This window comes from Lemur catta, chromosome 9 (genome assembly GCF_020740605.2).
Source record: "Lemur catta isolate mLemCat1 chromosome 9, mLemCat1.pri, whole genome shotgun sequence".
Classification (NCBI taxonomy): Eukaryota; Metazoa; Chordata; class Mammalia; order Primates; family Lemuridae; genus Lemur; species Lemur catta.
The window spans coordinates 67,883,388-67,907,234 of NC_059136.1; the positions used below are offsets into that span (position 1 = coordinate 67,883,388).

At 35.3% G+C, this 23,847-nt stretch overlaps 1 protein-coding gene across 1 annotated transcript in view; it reads left to right on the forward strand.

Moving 5' to 3' along the window:
* The window catches only part of MMP16 (matrix metallopeptidase 16), a 277,953-nt gene that overhangs the window by 171,266 nt on the left and 82,840 nt on the right, over positions 1 to 23,847 (forward strand). The gene's annotated exons all lie outside the window — the stretch shown is intronic.

Genomic DNA, 23,847 nt, shown 5'->3' on the forward strand with positions numbered 1-23,847 from the left:
TTACAGCTTTAAAATATGTGCAATGACTATATAGTTTTAAAATATATTTAATGACTGATGTCTAATGATTCATAATATTCTGCCATATGATTGAATATATTAGAATTGTTCCAATGGCCAAAATTTAGGTTATTTCCAATTTCAGCTCTTAGATATACTGTAATGAACATATTTTTACATAAATTTCTTTTGCACTCCAGTTATTTCTCTAGAATAGATTCTAATAATCATTTTCCAAGGAACATGAGCTTTTTATAAGAGCTTAATATGTTGATAGGTTATTTATCAAAAACTGCAGAAATAATTTATAGTCTTACTAGCAATGGATAAGAGTGTACAATCCATTGATCCTAAGCATAACAACGGTGATAGTAATGGTAAAAATAATAATTAAATCATAATAATAATAGTACTACTGGATGTCAAGTACTATTAGGGTGGCATAGATAAATTTTTATTTAATCTTCACTGCAACTCTATTATGTAGGTACTGTAATTATTCCAACTTTGCAGACAAGGAAAGTGAAATACAAAGGGTTAGGTAATGTGTCCAAGGTGATTGTTTGTAGGTGGGGATCCAGGTTGTATCCCCAGGTAGGATGGCTGCACAGCACACAAACTCAACCACTCAAAGCTACTCACTTGAGTATTAACTCTAGCAATACTTGATTTTTCACCTCGACCAATTTGGTGGATAAAAATTTAATTTCAGTGTTTTACTTATTTTGTTAATACTGAAGAGCACATATTTTGTATGTATTATTCGTTTGTACGTGTTTGGGAATGTTCATTAGCTATTTTCTGCCTTTGCCCCTGTGGGACCATTCTGCTGAATTATTTTCATTAATTTGTAAGGGATATTTAAATAGAAAAGATGTCGATGGTTTATCTCATTTCCTCCTACCTGGTCATTTGTAGGAAGTGGGAGAGCACAAAACTATCTTCCTTCACATGGAATAATGAGGATACCTCCTTTTGACTTGCTTAGGGAGAGTATTTTTTCATTTATTTGGGTACCAGGTTGGCAGTCATAGGTTATTTTCCTCAGGGTTGCATTAAATTTATTCTGTTTCATCACAAATATTTTATTGATAATTTGGGAGAGACCAGTATTCAGATTTGATCTCAATGATATTGTAACTTTGGTGGCTTTTCAAATGGTACATCCAATTGTCTTTCTGGAGTTTTAAATTTTCTCTATTGTAATATGTAGAGTACATTTCTTAATTTCTTTAAGCATAGAGCCTGGTTTAGCAGATAGTATTTTATCTAGTTTCTTTGTTTAATTTTTGATGTGAAATAATTGGTTTTCTGAGTTCTTGTAGGCAGCAGTTCTTTCTAATCAAAATGTTATGAAATATTCTTAGTAAGGTTATTAAGATTTTTGAAAAATATAGAAAAATATTATAAAGAACTTAGTTATATATTCAGTATCTCACAAAAAATTAATTCAGTAGAATGTTATTTATAACAACAGTGGAAACCAGATTAATTTTATCTTTACAGTTTCCATATTTGAATAAATTACAATTTGAGTTTAAGGCCCATGTGGCTATTGTGGTACTTCTAAAATATGTCCACAAATTTTTTGACACTTGTCCTATTGAAACATAGAGTCTAATTCCTCTCCCAGTGAATATGTACCATACTTAGTGACTCACTTCTAAGGAATAGAATGTGGTGGAAGTGATGCTACGTGACTTCTGAAACTAGGTAATAAAAAGGATACAGTTTCCATCTGGACCTAGCACCCACCGTTGCTCTCTCTCTCTCTCTCTCACACACACACACACTCTCACTCTCTCTCTTCCTTCCTCCCTCCTTCTTGTGATATTTGCTTTTACAGTTCAGTCACCATGTTTTATAGAAACCCAGGCCATATGCCAAGACCCGAGTGGAGGTGGACCTCCACCGATAGCCAGCACCAATGTGTAAGTGACATGAGTGAGCCACTTACACTGAAGTGGACCCTCTAATCCCAGTCAATCTTCAGAAAATGTAGATCCAGTGTAAATCAAATTGCAACCTGCTGAGAGACCCCAAGGCAGAACTTCCTAGCCAAGCAATGTGCTCATTATCAGAATGTGTAGGAATTTATCTACAGAAAAAAATAATCCAAATGATACTTACAAAATATCAGAATCTGAACAATCAGCTATAAGTGAAGAAATTTATTATTTGGTGCCAAAATAACCTAGAGATAATTTAGGGGAATAAAAGCATTTCTATGTTCAAAAAATATTTATAATTTAAAATATCAGAAGCATTTAAAAATCCCTTTATTGCTCACTGGCAAAGTCAAAAAAAGTGGTTGAGTATACTTTAAAAATTTAAATGCATTGGCTATGATAGCAGAGCTTACAGTAAACCATTGTTCCAATTGAGATCAAGAAAAGACAGATAGGCCGCCGAGGTGGCTCACGCCTGTAATCCCAGCCCTCTGGGAGGCCGAGGCAGGTGGATCACTCGAGGTCAGGAATTAGAGATCAGCCTGAGCGAGACCCCGTCTCTACTAAAACTAGAAATAAATTATATGGACAACTAAAAATATGTATTGAAAAAATTAGCCGGGCATGGTGGCACATGCCTGTAGTTCCAGCTACTCGGGAGGCTGAGGCAGTAGGATCGCTTAAGCCCAGGAGTTTGAAGTTGCTGTGAGCTAGGCTGACGCCACAGCACTCACTCTAGCCCGGGCAACAAAGTGAGACTCTGTCTCAAAAAAAAAAAGAAAAGACAGATAAAATAACATGCACATGTATACATATGTATATGTGTGTGTGTTCAAAGACATCAGAGAGGAACCAGGAGATCCAGGACTTGAGATGTGAAGATCCTGGTGAAAAAGGAACCAGAGAAAAAGGTGAACTTACATACTAGGTGATCTTAAAGCATTTGCCAATTTTGATTGAGACTTCAGGTACAGAGTTGCTGCTAGGATGCAGAGAAGCCAAGAGAACTTTTAGGAATCTGCTGGAGATAAGGAGACAACAAACTGGATTTCGAAGCCATGGAAGAAGCCAGGATTAAGGGGCCAAGATACCTGATAGTATGGAAGCACCAAGAAGTGAACCCTAATACTCTTTATTGATCTAGGCTCTTACCAAATTCATAAACTGCACAGAATGCAAGAACAAGAGCCAATCAAAAAGCCACTAAAACAAAGAACAAAGTTGGCTATGGTGGTGAGGATAAAAAGGTTAGAGTATAAGCCCTGTTAATGATGGTGGACTCTGGTAAACACAACATGCATCCAGTTGGAATATCTAGGCAGTCACACCCTAGGAATAGAGGCTTAAAGAAAATGTAACCAGACTTCACAATCTCCAGTAAGATGCAGAGGTGATCTGCCCCATTTTAGGTACCTATAAGAGGATAGAATGAAGATTCACTAGATAAAAACATCATCGTTTCTACCAACACTTTATATACACTGGTAAAAAATTGCCAGGCATCCCAAAGAACTGGACCCAGAGGAAAACATCAACACACACACACACACACACACACACACACACACACAGAGACAGAGAGAGAGAGAGAGAGAGAGAGAGAGAGAGAGAGAGAAGATCCAAGTATTGGAATTATTATTCATAGACTTTAAAACAACTGTGACAAATATGTCTAAGAAATAGAAGATGGGAAATTTCAACAATTAAATGGAATATATTGCAAAGGATAAAGTGGAAACACTGAAAGTAAAAAAATACAATAACTGAATTAATAACTCAATAGGTATATTTAATAGAAGAGTGGGCACAGTGGAAGAGAAGAGAGGATATATGAATGTAAAGAAAGATCAGTATCAATCTTTCAATATCCAGAAAATATCCAGGCTGAAGCACAGAGAATTTGCAGGGGAAGGGAACTGGGGAGAGAAAGAGAGGAGGCATGCAAACAGGGCACAATGAAAAATATCCAGCATTTATGAAATTAAGACAATGGAAAGGGAGAAAGTAGAGGTAAAGAATAAAAGCAATATTTAAAGAAGAAATTTCAGGAAAGTTTCCAAAACATATGAAAAACATCACACCACTGAATAAAGAAGTGTTTGAACCCCAATCAGATTGAATGCAATTACTCAGACACATCATAGTAAAAATAGTGAAATCTAGAGAGAGCATCTTAAATGCAGCCAAAAAATGAGGCAATAAAAAAAAGTACATTTGCTTAAGGGAGAAAAAATAATAATTGTATCTGACTTCTCAACATTAACATTGAAAGTTAGAAAGCAATGATATGACATTTTAACAAGTTTAAAGAAAATACAGGTTGGATATCCCTTATCTAAAATGTTTGGATTTTAGATTGGGGGGGATTTTAGAATATTTGTATTATACTTAACCAGTTGAGCATCCCTAATCCAAAAATCTGAAATACAAAATGTTCCAATGAGCATTTCATTCATGTTGAAACTCAAAAAGTTTTGGATTTGAAGCATTTTGAATTTCAAATTTTTGGATTAGGAATACTCAACCTGTAAAAGCCAACCTAAAACTCTCTTCCAGCAAAAGTGTTTCAAAAATGAATGCAAAATAAAGAATTCCCAGATAATGAAAATCCAAGATAATTTTTTGATAACAGATACACACTAGAATAAATCCTAATGATTTCTGGCAGATGGATATGCAAAAGTCCAAGAATAGCCAAGACAGTCTTGAATAAGGAAAAACTTCCATGGAAGACTTATATTAGCAGATGTAAGACTTTTAGTAAAGCAACAAAAAGCACCAGAGAGATATATGGTCATAAGGTTTGATAAGGGGACTTAATTAATGAAACAGAATAGAAAATGCAGAAATAGATCCACACATCAGTAGTTCCTTATTTAATGACAATCATGATATAGCAATAGAGTAGGGAAAAGATGGCCTTTTTCATAAATAGTTCTATTTCATCTGGATATCTATATGGATAGAAAAGATGAATGTTGACCCCAAACCTCACACCATGCATTTTAATGTGGAAAAATAAAACTATCACAATTTAAAATATGACCCAGGAAAATATTTTAAGCAGGAAACAAAAAAAGGATTAATCATAAATCGGACTTCATTATTAAGATCATTTGTTCATTTAAAAGGAAAGCACCATTAAGAGTAGGAAAAAACAAGTTACTTATTTGGAATAGGTATTTATGATGCTTATATGTAAAGGAATCCTATACAGAACATATATTGGAAAACAATTCTTTATAAAGTTCTTACATTTCTATGCATCTTACAAGTGAAGTATTAACTACTCTTTTTTTCTGGGCTATTTTTTACAATGTCTGAATAGCAAACAACCTTGAAGGATACGGATAGCATATCCTCTGGAGCAAAGAACTTACTCCCCAGTATAATTAGCATAATGTTTTCGTCTGGAAGAAAGATCAAGCAGACTTACTGCCATTTATAAAATATTTTAGTTCCCTAATCTCAGAGTTCTTTAATGCAGCACACTGAACGTGCAGACATCTATCTGGATACATGCACATTACCCCCAGGGGACTTGGGCTAAAGGGAAACCAGTGCAAATATACTGATGCTCATGATGCTTACTCTGCCATGAGTAATAAGGTCCTCTGTCTCTGATCCAGGCATCTCATGTCCTCTTCCAGCATTCCATAAAATGGTGGCAGGATAACTTCTTACCTTTCAAATAGGGCACGATCTCAAACCCTTCACAGTCCTTGATGCATGTAGACAACTCCAACATGTCAAAAAGAAATAGTTAACCCAATATAAAAATGGGCAAAATACTTGAACAAGCATGTCACAAAAAAGAATATGCAAATAAGCATATGGAAATTTTTCAACATCATTAGCCATCTGGAAAATATAAATCAAAACCACAGTGAGATACTACTCATCCTCCAGATTAGCTAATAAAAAGATTGACTGTAGTAATTGTTGATGAGAATGTGGAACAGCTGGAGCTCCCTACAGTCCTGGAAGAAGAGAAAAATTTATTTTATACGTATATATAAACTATTTGACACTAAGCTGAATATATGCATGCTCAATTAACAAACATTTTAGTGTGTGTGTGTGTATGTGTGTGAGTGTCGTGTGGTGTGGAGTGTATGAAAAGATATGTACTAGAATATTCATAGCAGCACTATTTAATAGCGCCAACTGGAACAACTCCAATGTCCATCAACAACAAAAAAGATTAATAATCGATATTATTATTTTTTCAAAGGAATACTAAAACTATGGATGAATCTCACAACATTTTTGCTTTCAAAAAGTTATTTACAGAATAGAATATACTGTTTGATTTCCTTACTATAAAGTTCAGAAACAAGCGACCTAAGCTTTGGTGATAGGAATCTGATAACTGTTCCTTTGGGAATGTAGTGGCCAGAAGAGAGACACAAGTAGATGGATTGTTAGTAACATTCTCTTTCTTGATGTGAGAATTGATTGCATACATTTTTTTATTTTGTGATGATCAAGTGAACTGTACACTTAGTATTGGTGCAATTTTATAATATGTACATTTTACGTTAATGAAAGAAATTACTTAAAATTTTTAATGTAATTAAATTGAGGAAGACATGGCTACCCACACGATATGGCAGTCCTCTCCGGTTTTCAGGCAAGTTCCTAGAGTGCTCAATATCTCTACTTCTTTACTTCTTCACTCTTTCAACTGAAATTTTCCATCCACATGTCAGAAGTCATCATTAGTTCTGAGTTGCCAAATCCATGAATCTTTTTTAGGTCACCTCTTTCTTAACATCTACTTTTATTTAACCTCAGCTTTATTAAGACTTTTAGCTCTTTTTAACTTCCCAGTAGGCTATTCACTCTATGTTCTATTGTTTGAACTACTCCAAGTTACTCTTCATAATTTCCTTCTCTTCCACACTTCTGTAAATATTGACCCATGGATTTTATTTTGTGTTCTTTTGTATTCTTTCTATGTCCTTTTTATGCCTGTTTATTTACTTCCATAGCTTAAGCTACTTATATAATAAAAACTTGTAAAAGCTTTACTACTAAGACACTTTTCCTTTTGCAGACCTAGATTTCACTGCCCCCTGGGAATGTCAAACTGAATGAATTCAAAAGTTAACTTATGATGTCCCCAGACGTGCTATAGTTTTTATATTCTTTGCCTCTGTTAATGTAACAGCATCCATCTGATTGTCCAAATCATAAACCTAGTATCATCCTTCGGGTTTTGTTTGTTTGTTTGTGTTTTGATTTGTTTGTTTTCTGTTTATCTCATTTACTCTCCACAATAAATTGATCACCTTGATACTCATCTTTGAGCCTCTGTTAAGCCACATCACCTTTGCCATCCGTGACCTCTGTCTTGGTTCACATCCTCATTATTTGTCATACAGGCATTGTGATTAGTGCACAACTGGTCACCCTGCTTCCAAGTTTCAAAACCCAAGGCTCAGTCCCATGATGAAATCATAATAGAACTGTTAAATTCCTCATCTGAATCTTCACTTACCTATACATACTTCTATCTTAGAATCTGCAACACTTGTAAAACACCCTTGAGTTTGTTTATATGCCTATCTGACATTTGTGGACTGAGACTGGGACCTTCCCTTACTGGTCTCAGAAGCCACAGTGCCTGCAACATTTTAAGTACTAAGCATATGGTTATTGAATTGATATCTCTGTGATTTTTGCTGTTTGTATTTTCCAGTTTATTTACCAGTCTCCCCTATCTGACTAAGCTCATTGGGAATCAAGTCAATGTGCTTAATCTGATACTCAATAAATGTTTGCATAATGAATAATACGTGTAGTGGAATTAAGTTTGGCTGAAATAAACTTTGATTAGGAACTCATAAAGGACTAAAAGATTAATAAAAGAGCTTTAAAGTAGTTCAAAGGAAGGGAAATGCATAAAAATCAGTAGAATGATTGTGAGATAGTGAATTAATTATAGAAAAAGAAAAGATTTATCCCTTATCCTTTTTTTAATGATGGAAAAGCTTATTTGGGAAAATTCTATTCATATACTTTTCTAGACATGAACAGATTGAAAAATAACAAATCAAATAGCTATCAATCTTATGATATTTTAGGACCAGACTTAAAAATAAGCCTACATACATATCAGTGGCATCAGATCTAGGTGTTTTATAAGGTGGGGCCGAAAAATAAAGGCAAAGTGGCAGGAAAAAATATCAGGTGGGTACAAAAAACATTTGTATTAAATAAGTTACTAGGTTAACAGTGATATTGTCTTTAGAAAGGGTAATACCAGACAAATTAATTGGAATATGTCGATAAGATAATTAAGAAAACATACAGAGAGGAGATACATGGATTAAAATTATTTCGATTTTCAAAAATTTTTGACAATATACAATACCAAAGACAACAAAGCATAATCACTTTATTATATAAAGAAAACTGGATCACAAAGTTGAAAATAAAATGCATAGAAAATACAGGCACTTCTCTGGGTAAAAATAGTTGGGAAGATCTATTCTAGATGTATAATTTAAAAGAATTTGAGTACCTTTCAGTTTGAAGATGATTTAAGTCTTCCTGGATATTGAATATCCAAGGATAAGGGAATAAAAACAAAATCTCTATTTATGCAAGTAGGAAGAAGGATGCTTTTAATAATCTAAGAGCTATGTGTCTTTAATAGCTTAGTGGCCCAAAGGAGACTCTGGGGTTTTGAAAGCTATTGCATATTATTATTTTCGTTAGAATTGGTGACATATTGTTAAAGTTGGAGTTTTCTAATTAGCTGCCAAGAAGCATATGTTATAAAATAATTTAAAATTATATATTTTATATGTACATTTTTTCCACAAGTGTTTTATATGTCTATCCAGTAGTGTCTTGACTTTTAAAGGTTTTGCTGCCTTTAGAAGCTCTGATTAGTTATCTTTTCTTTGTTTTTACATTCCATTTTATTCATAGCAGAAAACTGTGCTTACTGTTCTGCAAACTGATGATGAATTACAATTCATTTTCTTTCCTTTTTTTTATATAGTTGACTTGAAGATCATATCACAAGATGAAGGTCAGCAGGATACAAAATGACAAAAAGTGATTATAATTAATATGTTAGATGATGATATGATAGTTATAATGGGAACTATGATAATTAAAGAAAAGCATAATGGGATTTTTATATTAACATTTGTAATGATATTTGTCACATTGTTAATTCAAGTTCCAAGTGTTGCATTTAATGCTCCATCATTATTTTAAGCTCTAATTTTGTTTGTGCAAAACTTTGGTTACTGAAACTTGAATCACTCTTCTGAAAATACATCTGCATAATCTCTTTGTCCAAGATACAAATGATTAACTCTAGATTACTTATAAAATGTAAAGAATGTGACTACTCTGCAGAATGAAATTTCTGCAGTATGTTCTTCAGAAATCAGCAAATGTTATAACTCAATCATGAAAGTTCAGTTTAACCATCACTAGCTCTTGATTCTCCAGCCTGTGTAGAACAGTAACTGAGAAGGGCTCACTAAAAACTCATAGTGTACATGACAAAGATGAAGAGACCCCTTTATTTCTGCATAATTCTTGGGACGATTCTGAACTCAAACACTTCATTTCAGAATTTAGCACATCAGATCTGCTCTATAATTTTTCTGTATCTAAGAGTCATGTTGAAAGGTGGCAGATTTTGAATGTCATAATTTTCTTTTAGAACCAAATTTATTAAAGTTAACAGCAAGATAATTCAATTCTTCTTTTTTCTATGCTCAAGTAATATGAATTTCCAAAACAGTGTGTGCAAACAAGTTCATCACAATTTAGATCATTTATCATTATTGCAAAAGATAAAAAAGATAAGGAGAGAAAAATTGCTGTCTTTAAAGATGATGCAACTGGGTTTGAAACCTTGTTCTGCCAGTTACTAGCAATATTCCTTGTTATTTACTTAATATTTCTGGGTATTGTTTCTTCATAGGGAAAATGTAGATGGAAGATTGTGTCATGCACGGTCATTACAAGTACAAATACTTAGTACAATATCTGAAACCTAGAAATTGCTCCAAAATGGTAGCATTCACTATTGTTACCGATGCTGTAGTAGCCAGCCTCCAAGATGGCCGCTAATGAACCACCTCTTACTAATCATGCCCATGTATAATCTCCTTGCCCTACGTGTAAGCTGGACAAAGTGACTCACATCTAATGAATAGAATATGGAAGAAGTGATGGTAAAACACTTCCAGGATTAGTTTATAAATGACTGCAGATTCCATCTCAGGCAGTTTTTCTCTCTCTCTCATCAGTCACTGTGGAGGAAACCAGATGGCATATCATGAGGAAACTTAGCCAACATATGAAAAGAGCTCACGTAGTGAGGACCACATCTTTGTCCAACAGATAGCAGGATCCAGGGCTTGCCAACACTTCCTGATTGGGCTTTGAAGCAGAGCCGCCATTAGTCAAACCTTTTCACAGCTCCAGCCAACAGCTTCACTGAAACCTCAGGAAAAATCTTGGTCACAAACAACCCATTTAAGCTTCTCTCATATTACTAACTCACAGAAATTGCAAGACAATAAAGGACTTTTGTTTTAAGCTGCTAATTTTTATCTAGTGATGGCTAATTTAAACAATATCATCATTATTGAAATTATTTATAACCACAATTGAAAAATCATATTTTAGAGAGTTTTTCCAAAGCTTTCAAGTATTAAAACATTATTATGTACACACAAAATCTTTAATTTTTTACAAAGGGATGTGTGAGTAATTTCATGGCATTAAAAAAAATCTCTATTTCTCTACAGCTAAAATAACTTTTGGTAAATATCACTTTGCTGTTTGGATGACTAACAAAATAGAACAAGACAGGGCCAGGGGGAATATGTGAACATGAAGGAAATTCTATCTCTGAAGAAGATATATCCTTTGCAGCAATAAGTAATATGATGTAATGAATGAAATCATTCATATACAGTTCAATTCTCATTTCATAATATTGACTGCCCAAGGTTGTTTAATCACAATAAAGCAGATACTGAAACTTTCAACAATGAGAGAAAAGAGACAAATGCTTTATTGCCTTTATATATAGGGTATCAGCATGAAGAAAGTGAGAGATAAAAATTAATATAATTTGTTAGAGGAACTATTAAGAATTAAGCTACATGTTGGTGAATGCTGGCAGATGGGTTGGGCAGGAAAGTTTGAACTACATTATGGAAGGTAGTTTTTAATGGGTAATTTGAACGGTAGTAGGAAACTATTTTAGGATTTTGAGCAGTGGAGTACTGTGATGATACTGATGTTTTATTAACATCTCATTAGGACAGTATGTATGGTGGGTGTTGTCTAGCAGAATATAGCAAGTTCCTCAGAGACTTTTATCTCTCCTGTGGATAGTCTGTAATACTGGCTGGGCATGCAGTGGACAAATTTGCTGTATGTTATCAAAACTCATGGAAGCTAACAGTCCATGAGCAAACATTAAAGGAAATGATATGCCTTTTGACATCAGCATTGATTCTCTTCTTTTTCATTGGTGTCATGTTATATTCATGTCTCCTACCTTAGTTTGGGTGATGAAGTTTACTGAAGACAAGTTTATGTTTGTCTGTGTGTGTGTGTGTGTGTGTGTGTGTGATAATAAATTAATCAAGTCATATTCAGCACAAGGAAAAGACTTTGGATTCAAACAGACCTGGGTACAAACTTGCCTGTACCACTGACCAGCTTTTAAGTTATTTACTCCAAATCTTTGTTTCTTCAAGTGTTACATGGGGGTAATTATATCTACCTGAAGGGATTTTTGTGAGGATTAAGTGTCTGGGCTATTATGCGTACTTCATGGATTTTAATTTCCATTCCCCTTTAGTAAATGAGGAAACCACTTCCCAATTAATTAGGTCCTTTGCAATTAGGACATAAAAGTAAAAGAAATCTCAAAATCAGGGATTTACAAGCCTTGCCTTTTTTTAAGTCAATGTTTCAGTACATTTTTAAGTCTTCCTGTTTGCTGGAAGAAATTTCCAAGACTACAGTGAAGCTGTTATATAAATTTATTTTCATAGATTCTGTAAAAATTATGAAACATAGGTGCTTTATTCATTGCTTTATTTACAAACCACACCACACACACACAGCCACATGCACACATACACGACAAGACATTTAGGTTATGGTTTCCTTCTAAGTCATGTATCCTAGAAAGAAAACATTTTTCAGAACATTTGAAATTCTTTCACCACATTGCCAACAGAATATTCTGCCAACTCCTAAGCTAAAACCCCGGCCTTTCAAATGCTTGTTTACTAAATAAAAATGAGACAAAATATCTTGCTGAACTTATGCTGAAATAATTTAAATATGAGTTTTAATTACAGAATATGTTGAATAAATCACAGCCTGATGTAAACCATATCTATCATTAAAAAAAGAAATGTCCTTTCTTTTCACTTCCATTTTTATCCTGCTATTTCGGTTTCACCGCTCTATAGGCAAACTAAAGAAAGCAAATAAGGAAGACACTTAGGTTACATCACATCCTTTTGCAAGATCCAGAAATATTTTTCAAAATTTGCTGTGTGAACACCAGGCCATGCATGAATCTTCTGATTTTATTGATATGTGCCATATAAATATCTACTTTAAAGTGCAGTATTTTATTAAAATATTTTCATATACTGCTTATTCTAATGCTCACTAATATTGACTGCACAAATAGTTATCAAATTTGTGCTACTACATTTTATTTTTTTAATTCACATGTGCAGGATAATTTATTGATTGAACAAAATTTTACATGTATTGTATCACTTCTTAGAGCACAAATATGAGCTCAAATGACAGTTCTGGAAGGAGACTTACAGAAAGGCAAATACACTTGTCTTTTTTTATTAGCATAAATAGCTTTAATCAATCTGGAAAATCTTATTTAAAATAAATTACTCCTTTGTCAGAAATTCCTGAGTGGTTGATTTCAAACTCTAGGTAATCACTCTATAGTCCAGCAAGGTGAATTAACGCCAACCATTCCAGTGGCAAGTATAAGGGTCATAGTGTGCTGTTAATAAAAAGAAAAAAATATATATAGATATATATATTAATACATAGGAAGCCTTCTGAAAAAACACATGATTATGTTAAGGTACTAAGGCATATAACTGTTTTTATATTCTATACACACATTTTGGTCTAATTATACAACTGAGTATCTTCATAAAAAAAATGCAGGCTGGAGAAAGGAAGGAAAGAGGGTTGCTTTAGAGAAAAAACAAAAATGAAAAGACTCCTTTAAAAAATTAATATTAAAGAAACCTCACCTTTTCTGTTTTTTTTTTTTTTTTAAGACAAAATAGATTCTTCCAGAGAAGAGCTTCAGTTAGGGAAAAAAGGAAACGTCAGAAGACCTGATGACTCATGATGAAGTCGTCATGGCCTCTTTCCTTGCTGTTGTTTATATATTAATGTTTTTTTAAAACATATTTGTTTATAAGTTGTTAATAAATCTATGTACAAATACATGGGTACAGAGGGTTGTTTTGTTTGTTTTTGCTTTTTTTATTCCCTGAAAATGAAAATTATCCATACCTAAACCATCAGGTCTATAACATGACAAAAATCAACTACCAGATGGCAATGAACTGACAAAAAGCAAAATCTGGCAAACAACTAAAATTCTATCCTCCCCAACTTTTAAATTCTCTGATTCTTTAATCTATTCCTACTTTCAGAAAACAAGAGTTGTACTTGAAAATAGGTCAGTTGCTTTTACCCAATGTAAACAAACATATTCCAGGTGCAGAGAAACTGTATGGGTTTACTCTGAGGGTCATACACACCCATTTAGTGACTCAATACACAGCTATATTTGGGTCTTCCTATAACATTTTTTCACTTGATTTCCTGTTAATTCTCCCTTGCTACATCCCTGATGTTGGAATTTGTACACGCCTTCTGTGGAGGTCTCTATTCTAGTCCTCAAGAGTCAGTAATTTTAACCCAACCATACTCGATTTTTGTTCATCTTTAGGAAATGGAAATGAACCAGAAAACTACCTTGGCCTATCCAGGTGCCCAAATGAGCCCCACCATCTCAGTTCCTTAGGCTCCTTCCATGCACAGCCTAAAAGTACTTTCCCAGTATTTTCTTGGGGATACATAATCATGATTATCCTTAATAAGTGTAGGGAGGAGTTTGATCAATGTGATTAGGAGATCTTTGTTGGCTAATTGACACTAACTAAAATTCTGCTCCTTCCTTCTCTTAGAGACTGGGAGATAGGGAATCTATCCTGCTTGAGGATTACATTTCAAAGGGATAGCTCCCAAGTCCTTGAGAAAGACATTCCTAGGTTGTAAAACTGGTTAGAGGCTGTGAGATTTGCATCTTAAAGAGGCAGAGAAGAATTTATAATTGCAGGTTTCCTAAAGTAAATGCTCTAAGAAAAGGAAAGTGAGGAGCCCATAGTAAGGCAGAAATCTATATGAAGTTTAGTTAAGTTGAAGAGAAAGTTAAGGCCATCTTGGTCATAAGTAAAATGTAAACCACAGAGCACATCTCAAATTCAATTGCTATGAAAATCACCCTTTATTTATGCTTTTATCAGAGTTCTTTCTTAGTGTCATGATCAGAATGTTCTCCCCAATGTACAATAGAAAAGTTTCTAGTGGCCAAACATGCTAACAAAGGAGGAATTTTGTGAACAAAATATGTTAAATATTTTGCTAATTATTCTTCTCATATGCAAGCATATACTGGCTTCCCAGTTTATGAAAGTTTTGATAGACAGGCTGATAGGGAAACAGAAGCATTTTTCTCCACAGCATGCACATAAAGAATGACCTTGAGCTTGCAGCTGTGTATGCTATTTAGAGAGGCCATGCCTTTTCCAGTCCTGCCTCTTTGCATCACAGTAAGCCCAATGCTCTTCCTCAGAAAAAGCTAACCCATCTCATTGTTGTAAGTCAGCACTTGTGTATAGCAGCACCATATCAGTGGTGTTACTGTGAGCCTTTCAAGCACTTGTCTTGTAGGATAAGCTCACATCAGCGAAGTGCTTGAAGGATATAGCAAAGTACGATGGGAGCTGCAATCTAGATGTGCCAGTACAAGCAAATGAATGAAACATTTTACAACTTTTTGTACCATATCGTGCTAATTATTCATCATGCAGTTAAGCACAAAATTGGCAGAGAAAATCCAATTTAAGGTACTATGTGAAAATAATGTGAAATATTTATCTATGAATTTTAAATGGACTTAAAAAATCATAACTAGTATACTTTGAAAACTGAAATCAAAATCTAGGTTAAGTTTTGCTATTTTAGCAATAAGGAGAATAATATATGAAATAGCTTTTACATGGAATTCGGTGGTTAAGGGGTTATGACCAATTCTAATTTAATGAGAAACAGCAAAGTTCAGTATCAAACTTTCATAGTACTCTGTTGTCTCCTACATATTGATCACACTCTTAAACCTAGTATTCAAAACTCTCCCAAACTTGATCCTAGTGTATTTCTCAACTCTGTCACTCACACGTGTTTGTATGGTGCCCATATTTAACCAGTTGGTGCACTAGTTTTGATGAAGTCAGGATTGATGTTAATATTAACGTACCTGTTCTGATACGTAACAAGCTTCTGACTTTTGTAATCCAATGTACTGGAGCTTCAGTGTCTTCTCATGTAATTTAGTATCTCTCTTGAAAGTCTGTTGTAAAGTTTATTTATTATAAAATTATAAGCAGCAGTAGAAGTAGTTGTTTTGTTGTTGCTGAAACTACCACTCTTTGAACTAAACTATACTTTAGTTACTGTACAGAGTATTTCACATATGCGATGTTGTTTAACCTACCAACAACCGTGTAATAGGTGATGACAGACCCACTTTACAAATGAAGAAACTGAATCATGGAGAGTTTAGTAATTTACTAAATTTTATATACTCAATAGCTGAGTCAGGATTTTAAATCTGGTTTGTCTTTTCTTTTTTTGTGTATATATGTAAGGCATAAGGTGTACAAAGTGATGAGTATACATAGACATACACACACACACACACATTGTGAAATGATTACCGCAATCAACTTAGTTAACACATCTATCACCTCATCACCTCACAGTTACCATTTTTCTTTCTTTCTTTTTCTTTTTTTTTTTTTGTGATGAGAACACTTCAGATCTACTCTCTTAGTAAATTTCAAGTATACAAGACAGTATGGTTAACTATAGTCATCATGCTGTACATTAGATCTGCAGAACTTATTCATCTTATAACTGAGAATTTGGACCCCAGTATGTCTTAAAGCAGCGGGCCCCAACATTTTGGCCATCAGGGACCGATTTCATGGAAGACAATTCTTCCACAGGGGTGTGGGAGGGGCACTCAGCTCAGGATGGGGAGGGCAGCGGCTATAAATGCAGATGAAGCTTCCCTTGCTCACCTCCTGCTGTGTTGCTGGTGGGGGGAGCAATTCCGAAGTTTCATGGTTACATGGAAGACAGTTTTTCCCACGGGTGTTGTGGAGGTCTGCGGTGCAGTCCACAGCCTGGGGGTTGGGGACCTCAGTCTTAAAGGACTTAAATAGGGTAAAAATAATTCCATAATCACATGCAATACTTTGCCAATGCATTCATATTTCTTGGGAGAAGTTCCATAGTTTCTCAGATTCTTTGAGAAGATTATGAGCTCAAAAGAACTCAGAGTCACTGAACTAAACTGTGAGTTCCTAAATTAAGAACAAAGGCCTTGGATGATTTATCTCTGGAGTCCCAGGCATTTATATTTTCTGGCACATGGTAGAAAAATCAATTACATGTTATGATAAATTGTTTATCAATAGTTCAATAATTCTATATAGAGTTTCTGGTACTTAAGTAATTAGTAATTTTTAAATGAATATGTTATATGGCTGCTGCTGGTCTGGATGTTATAGCACGGATTACCAGGATTGCTATACAAATAATAATTTTTGTTATTCAAATAGTAATACAAATAATAATCTAGCAAATAATTCAGATCAGTTCCTGAAAAGTGTCTTTACAATGTATCTGATTACTTTTGTTTAAGTAGTCACTAAAATTGATCTCTTATACACCAGCCACAGAGACAGCCAAGTAGGCCTCCAGAATTATCCTGACCAGTCAGACTGAGCTACCCAGGAGGAAAATATAGCACAGATAAACCACACATAAATAAATAACATGGAACATAGCTGAGAATGTTCTTAGAATCTTAACTAAGTTCAATAGGAGGGGAAACAAAAAAGTCCTTGTTCCTATGGTGGTGCAATTCGCCATATCCAACCTTGCTTTTTTTTTTCGGCAAGACTTTTCTGAATTAAATGAAGACATGTTTAATTCACTAAATACAGACTTCATATTCAAACTGTAACCTAAAGGAATAAAAAGTATACTTTGGCCTTAATTATCCAAATATTTTCCTAGGTTTTCCACTTCACCTGGCTAACATGGACCTAACTTCTAAAATATTTGTTCAATTAAAAACCATATATGTTTGGTACTTGTATATTTTTTAAAATACTTTTACTGATTTTAGAGACTTAATACATGGTAATTTGTTTTCCTCATATTTTAAGTGCCCAGTTTTTAACTGTGCCTTATTAGTGTACACTAGTGGCATGTTTCAAACCTAACCACATGCAAACAGATAATCCTAACATTCCCAGCAAACCTCCTCAATTGCTGAAGAAATGTTTTGAAATACAATTTTTAAAACTTCATATCTATGTACTGTACCTTTCTCCTAATTGTAGCAATACTGATACCCACCCCCCCACTTTGGAAAATACTTCTTTGCTAAGACTTTTAGGCTTAATTAAAAGTTAGAAGCAATGAAAATGATTTAAAAAAAAAAAAACTTTTTTGAGCAGCCAGAGTTGGACTGAGAAATTTCTATGGACTGAATTGTGACCCCATAAAATTCACATGTTGAAACCTTAACCTCCAATGTATTTGGAGATGGGGCCTTTGGGAGGTAATGAGCATGAGGTCATGAGGGTGGGGCCCAGTAGATGAGATTAGTGCCCTTATAGGAAGAGACTCCAGAGAGCTTGGTTTCTCTCTCTGTTCACCATGTACAGACACAACAAAAAGGCAGCCATCTATTAGTCAGGAAAAGAGCCCTCACCAGAACCCAATCGTGCCAACATCCTGATCTCAGATTTCTGGCCTCCAGAACTGTAAGAAAATAAATTTCTGTTGTTTAAGCCACACAGTTTGTGGTATTTTGTTATGGCCGCCTGAGCAAACTAAAACACATAGTAAGTTTTAAAATACTAAGTTTAGTATTAATTCCATTGTTACTGTTATTGTTACAGACTTCTAGAAAGAGCTTTTATGCAGCAGCTATATGCTTTGAAGGTGACTTGAGAAGGTGACCCTCATCACCTGGGATACACAGTCTGGAGCCTTGAGAAGATATTTAGAGCAACAGTAGAGAAATCCATTTTCTCAGCACACTGAGTTCTTGGTTGCCAGCCTGGGCTATATGGGAGCTTAAATAAGTTTCTGTCACTTACTGTGTAACTTTGGTTAAGTCCCATTATCTGTGTAAGTCTTAGTGACTTAGTCTGTATAACTGTGATAGTAACAAAACCTATGGTGAGGAGATAAACTAACCCCTGTAAAATACCTAGTACTCCACTCACCACATATTAATATTAACTGTTATTTTTTTCTTGTTACTTTTGTAACACTTTATACAAAATATAATATTTCTTTTAATTCATCAAGTGTTGGGGCATAATAATAATACTATGTACAACAAAATACGTCAGAAGTCTGACCATATATTTTTTATCATCAAACTATGTCTGACTTAGTTTGGCGAAAGCATCTAGAGGAGGAGCTAGAAGATCATTCTGGAGCTTGAGGCACTCAGGGGCAGCTAAACCTAGGTGGACTGTTGAGGGCAGGGATGGTGGTCAGGGAGAAGGTAAGAGGAGGGCACCAAGCCTCTGAGGCTGCATGGAAGTGTAGTAGTGTTGGAAAGAGATATATGAAAACCCACGCAAGATCGGCTTCTGTCTTGCAAAGATGTGACCTAACTCTTGTCTGGACCTGGGCCCCAGAATGTAAACACCAACTCTGCCTCCTATGGGCTGCCTGATGAGCAAGTTCCATAGCCTCTGAGAGCTTTATTTGTAAGGGAGAGTAATAATGTATAAGTCATGACATTTCAATGACAAATTCAGTGACATTTGTGGTTCATAACAAATGCTCGATAAATAGTTTTCTTTTCTGTCCTTTTTTCAGACCTGTCTACCAGACTGCTCTGGCTCTCTGGCAGGAACAAGTTTTCCCGGCCACTTAGAGAGTGGCCCTCTTTTCAGTGATGTGCAGAGAGAGTAGTGCCACAGGTGCAACCGAGGTGTCGGGTGTTACAGATTTGAGAAAACACTCGAGACGGGGAAATAGACGATATTTCCACCTGTGGAAATTTTCAGTCATAGACTTTCCTTCAAACTTAGGGTGATGCCAAATCTTTCCGTTTATGTAGAGGTGGTTGGATTGGACAATATTTAAGTCCCCTTTTCATCTCAGGATTACTATACAAACACTCAGGTGCTTCGGAGTAGCTTTCTTTCTACTGTTGTTTTCAGTTTTTCTTTCCGATCTCCTAATCCTAACCAAATGGAGAAGAGTTAAGTTGGTAAAATATCCCATAGTACTTCTTTATTGCTGCATAAAAAATTACCCCAAAACTTAGCAACTTAAAATAACAAACATTTATCATCTCACATAGTGCTGAGGGTCAGGAATCCAGGAGTAGCTTAGCCAGGTGGTTCTGGCTGAGGGTGTCTCGTGGATACTGCTGTTGGCTGGGGCTGCAATCCTCTGAAGGAGCTGGAGAATCCACTTCCAAGCTCACTCACATGGCTGTGGGTAGGAAGCTCAATTTGTCACCACATGGGCCTCACCATGGGCCTCTTTGCAGAACACAGCTCTGGTTTCTTGAGAGCAATTAATGAGAGAAAGCGAGGGAGACGGGCAGGGAGAGAGAGAGAGAGAGAGAGAGAGAGAGAAGATGGAAGTCACGGATGTATTTTACGGCCTAACGTTGGAAGACAAATACCATCACTTCTACAATATTCTGCTATGGCAACCTGATAGACACTTGATAAGATGTAAGTGTGAAGAGCAGGAGATGAGGACCATTGGGGTCATCTCAGGGGCTGGCTCGCACATATCTCTTTGGCTTCTCAGCTAGAGAGACCAGCTGTTTGCATAGCCTGAGAGGGCTGAGGGTTAGGAAGACTCATTCCATCCTATCCATCTACTAAGTCCTGGAGAAATTTCTACTAATAAAATATTTGGTGATTATTTCTGAATTTTAATCCTAGACATGCATTTCAACATTTAAAATTACAGTACGTAAATATTTAAAATTACAAATCTGTTCAAATTTGTTCTGTGAGACATTTAACATACAAGTAAATATTAAGAGCATCAGAAGTTATCAGGGCAATTATGGTGTGTGTTATAATCAAGCTACATACAAAAGGCCAAGGATACACAGATGGAGAGGAACTAAATTTACCTGGGGATTTAGGGAAGACTTCATGGAGGAGGTGACTTTGAGTTTTGTTTTAAAGAATTAATAAAATTTTGCAAGGCTGACAAACAGTCAAGCTAGAAGATATATATTAGAAAAAAATGCTAAGTTTCAGGAAGTTTCAGAAGACAGCATACAAAATGATACTAATTTGTAAAGCTCAAACACCAGGAAAAACTTAAGTTTATTGAAACATACATATTTGATAAAAATACAAAAATGTAAACAAGGCAATGATAAATTCAAAACTCAAGTTAGTGATTAGTGTAACTGAACCAAACTGGGTTCACTTACCGCACACAACCAGGTTTTTGCAGAGAGAAAGGTTTATTGTCAGGCGGCCAAAACAAGGAGACAGGAGTCAGACTCAGATCTGTCCTCCAGAGCTGGGGAATAGGACGAGCTTTACTGTCACAGGTAATGAGGCATGATCTGAATGGATCTTTCGATGGGGTGATGCCAGGAGATATGCTTTAATTGGATCCTGCCATGGAGCAGCACCAGGGCTCAATCCAATTAGATCCTGGATCCTGCCATGCTGTGTCTGCTTCTTACTTCAGTCCCCTCTCCTTGGTGCTAGCACTTAGGTTCTGCCCATGATTGCACACTTGGTTCATCTGGGCTTGCTCAGGTACATGACCTTCAACTTGGGGGTCCATGGCAACTGAAAAACAACTCAGTTTTGTGTCATGAAAAGTTAAACCAGATTGGTCTGATGTGGTTACATTAGCTTTGGAGGGAGTGAGGGAGCCAAAGTTGTGGGATAAGAGAAAAATCAGAGATAGGTTCAATAGTGCTGATGATGTCCTAATATTCGAGGAGGTTTTTAGGATTCTAAATGTTAGAATTACTTAAACAACAATTTTTATGTTTGGAATATTATATAATCATTTTTTAACATTCAGGATATGTCAGCAGAGGGAATAGCATATGAAAATGCATGGAAGGGTGAAAGAGGTTGGAATAAAATATAGACATAATTATGGCAGGGAAGTGATAAATAATGCATTGTCTTTCATAATATACAGTTCAGTATTCTGAAATTGTATTGGAGTACACAAAGGAAAGGAGATTGGAGATACAACTGAAAGCAACAAACTCAGAACTCAAAATCTTGCAAAAGAAGCAAGTACTATTTCTGTCTTAAGAACCAAGAGGCTGATTTCTCCTTTGTTGCCTGCATGTTGATAAAATCAAGGCATATTACAATTGAGAATTTCAAATAATGTGAATTAATGATAAGTTACAAGAGCAGTTATTATTTTCATCATTAGGAAAGAGGTCTGATGCATTTTAATTGTCTAAAACTCATCATGTGCCAACAACTTTTGTTCCTAGTGGAATTCAAATCACAGGGTGATACTTTATTTACAACTTACCCTTTTAAACTATTGTGAACTGCAAGTAAGGTTTAATTACATTATTGCCAATCATCTGAAGAATGGTAATTACTTAGAGCCCTTGCCCAGTATTTCTGATTAAAAGTGCTGTGGCATACTCAAAAGGTCACAAGTTCACATCCCAATACTATTAATTTTCTTCTAAAACCTTTATTCCTTAAGCAAGGAGTGACTCCACCATTGGAAATGATGCTTAGGAAAAAATTGAATGATCTGAAGAAAACAGATACATGAAATGAAATGGCTTTGGTTGTTTGGATCTGTTTGCTGTTAGATCTGTGTTGTTGTTGTCCTTTTCTATTTCTCTTACTAGCCAAAAAAGAAAAAAAATAATTGTGGCCCAGAGATTATTTTCTTGTGAGAGATTTGAAGTCATTTTAATAATTCAGCTAGGCTACCAGCCAAAAGTTTAGCAGATGACTGAAAGCAATATTCCTACACGTTTATCTAGGAACAGATTTTAAGGTCCTTCTTTTCTAGTGAAGGGGATCTGATACATAAGGAGGAAGGTGATGAAGTTTGCAATTTTTTTTTTCTTTTGAAGAATAAAAACAAGACATAATCCCTGTAAGTCCACATTGGGACTTTCTGACCAAGAAATTCTATCAATTTTGCCAAAAGAAGACCAAGAGATCTAAAATGATTTTCTGAATCAGCACTGTCTTGCTGAGCTCCATTGTCACTGTCTTTTCATGGTAAACAAGAATACCAGCTCTTGAGTGTCCTGCTTTTCGATTAACTGCCTTGATTTTTGTTGGTCCTTTTTCTGCTTGATAGATCTTTGTTTTGCCATTAGATATACTCTTAATGAAGATTTCCTTTTGCTTGTAGTCCAGTGATAGCACGTTCCAGCCAAGGTTTACTCCTATCTTCTCGGTGTGGACATGCTCAGAAGCTGACCTGCTACCCCTTATACCATGTTCTTTGGGGTAGCCATAAGCCTCATTGCTATCAGATTTGTGTCTTAGCAAAGGTATGTCTGATTTGAAATCACAAAGGCATTCATTTTAGAGTTGGAGTTAGATGTTCTGTCTCTAAAAATGACTGCAGCTTCTTTTCCTGCCCTTCTTTCTCTCAGCTGTGAGTATCCTCTGAGACACAATGCTTAGATTTCTTCTCCCTAAATTACATACTTGCAAATGCTGGCATAGTTCCCACATTTCTTGGTGAACAGCTTCCTCCTTCCTTCTGTTTTTTTTTCCCCCTCCTCCCTATGACTATAATAGGCTCCCTAGAGGATACCCATTAACCATGTTCCATTAATTTTTTTTACTGGGATAGGCCCCTGGAAGTGTTGTTCCAATGGCTCATTTTTGATATCCTAATGTCATATACAGAATCAGCCTCATGATTTCATTTCTCTATGACAGACTACTCCAGAGGGGGAAAAAATTTTAGTTGTTCACCTGGCTTTGGGGTCCAACAATATTCCTCCCAAGAGAATTATCACAGTACATTATAAAAAAGGTTGAAAAGTTTTCTTAAAAGTGATACTCGTTGAAATTATGTGCATTACTAGCAAGTCGTCCATGTGAATTTTACACTTGGTGTTTAATCATGTTAAACTTTTCACTTAGAAACATAACTCATAGAAATATAATAGCCCCAACTATTTGATACCCATATGGTCCAACTAAATTTTTACAATTAACAAATATAGGTGTAGGTAGGAACACCTCTTTTCCTCATAGTGAGTATAGATATGATAACCCAGGAGTGAACAACATGTAGAGGTCATGAGTAGGGGTATGATTGCACAAAGTCATGTCAACTATCACTGTACAGTTTTTACTAAATAGACTTCACTGGTCAAGTTTACCACAGGTGGGAATTTTTGGTAAGAAACAACAGCTCTAAGGTAAACATATGAATTGATTAGAATTGGTATTTTTAGGGCTAGGATTAGAATTCCAGTTAGTATGACTATTAGCCAATG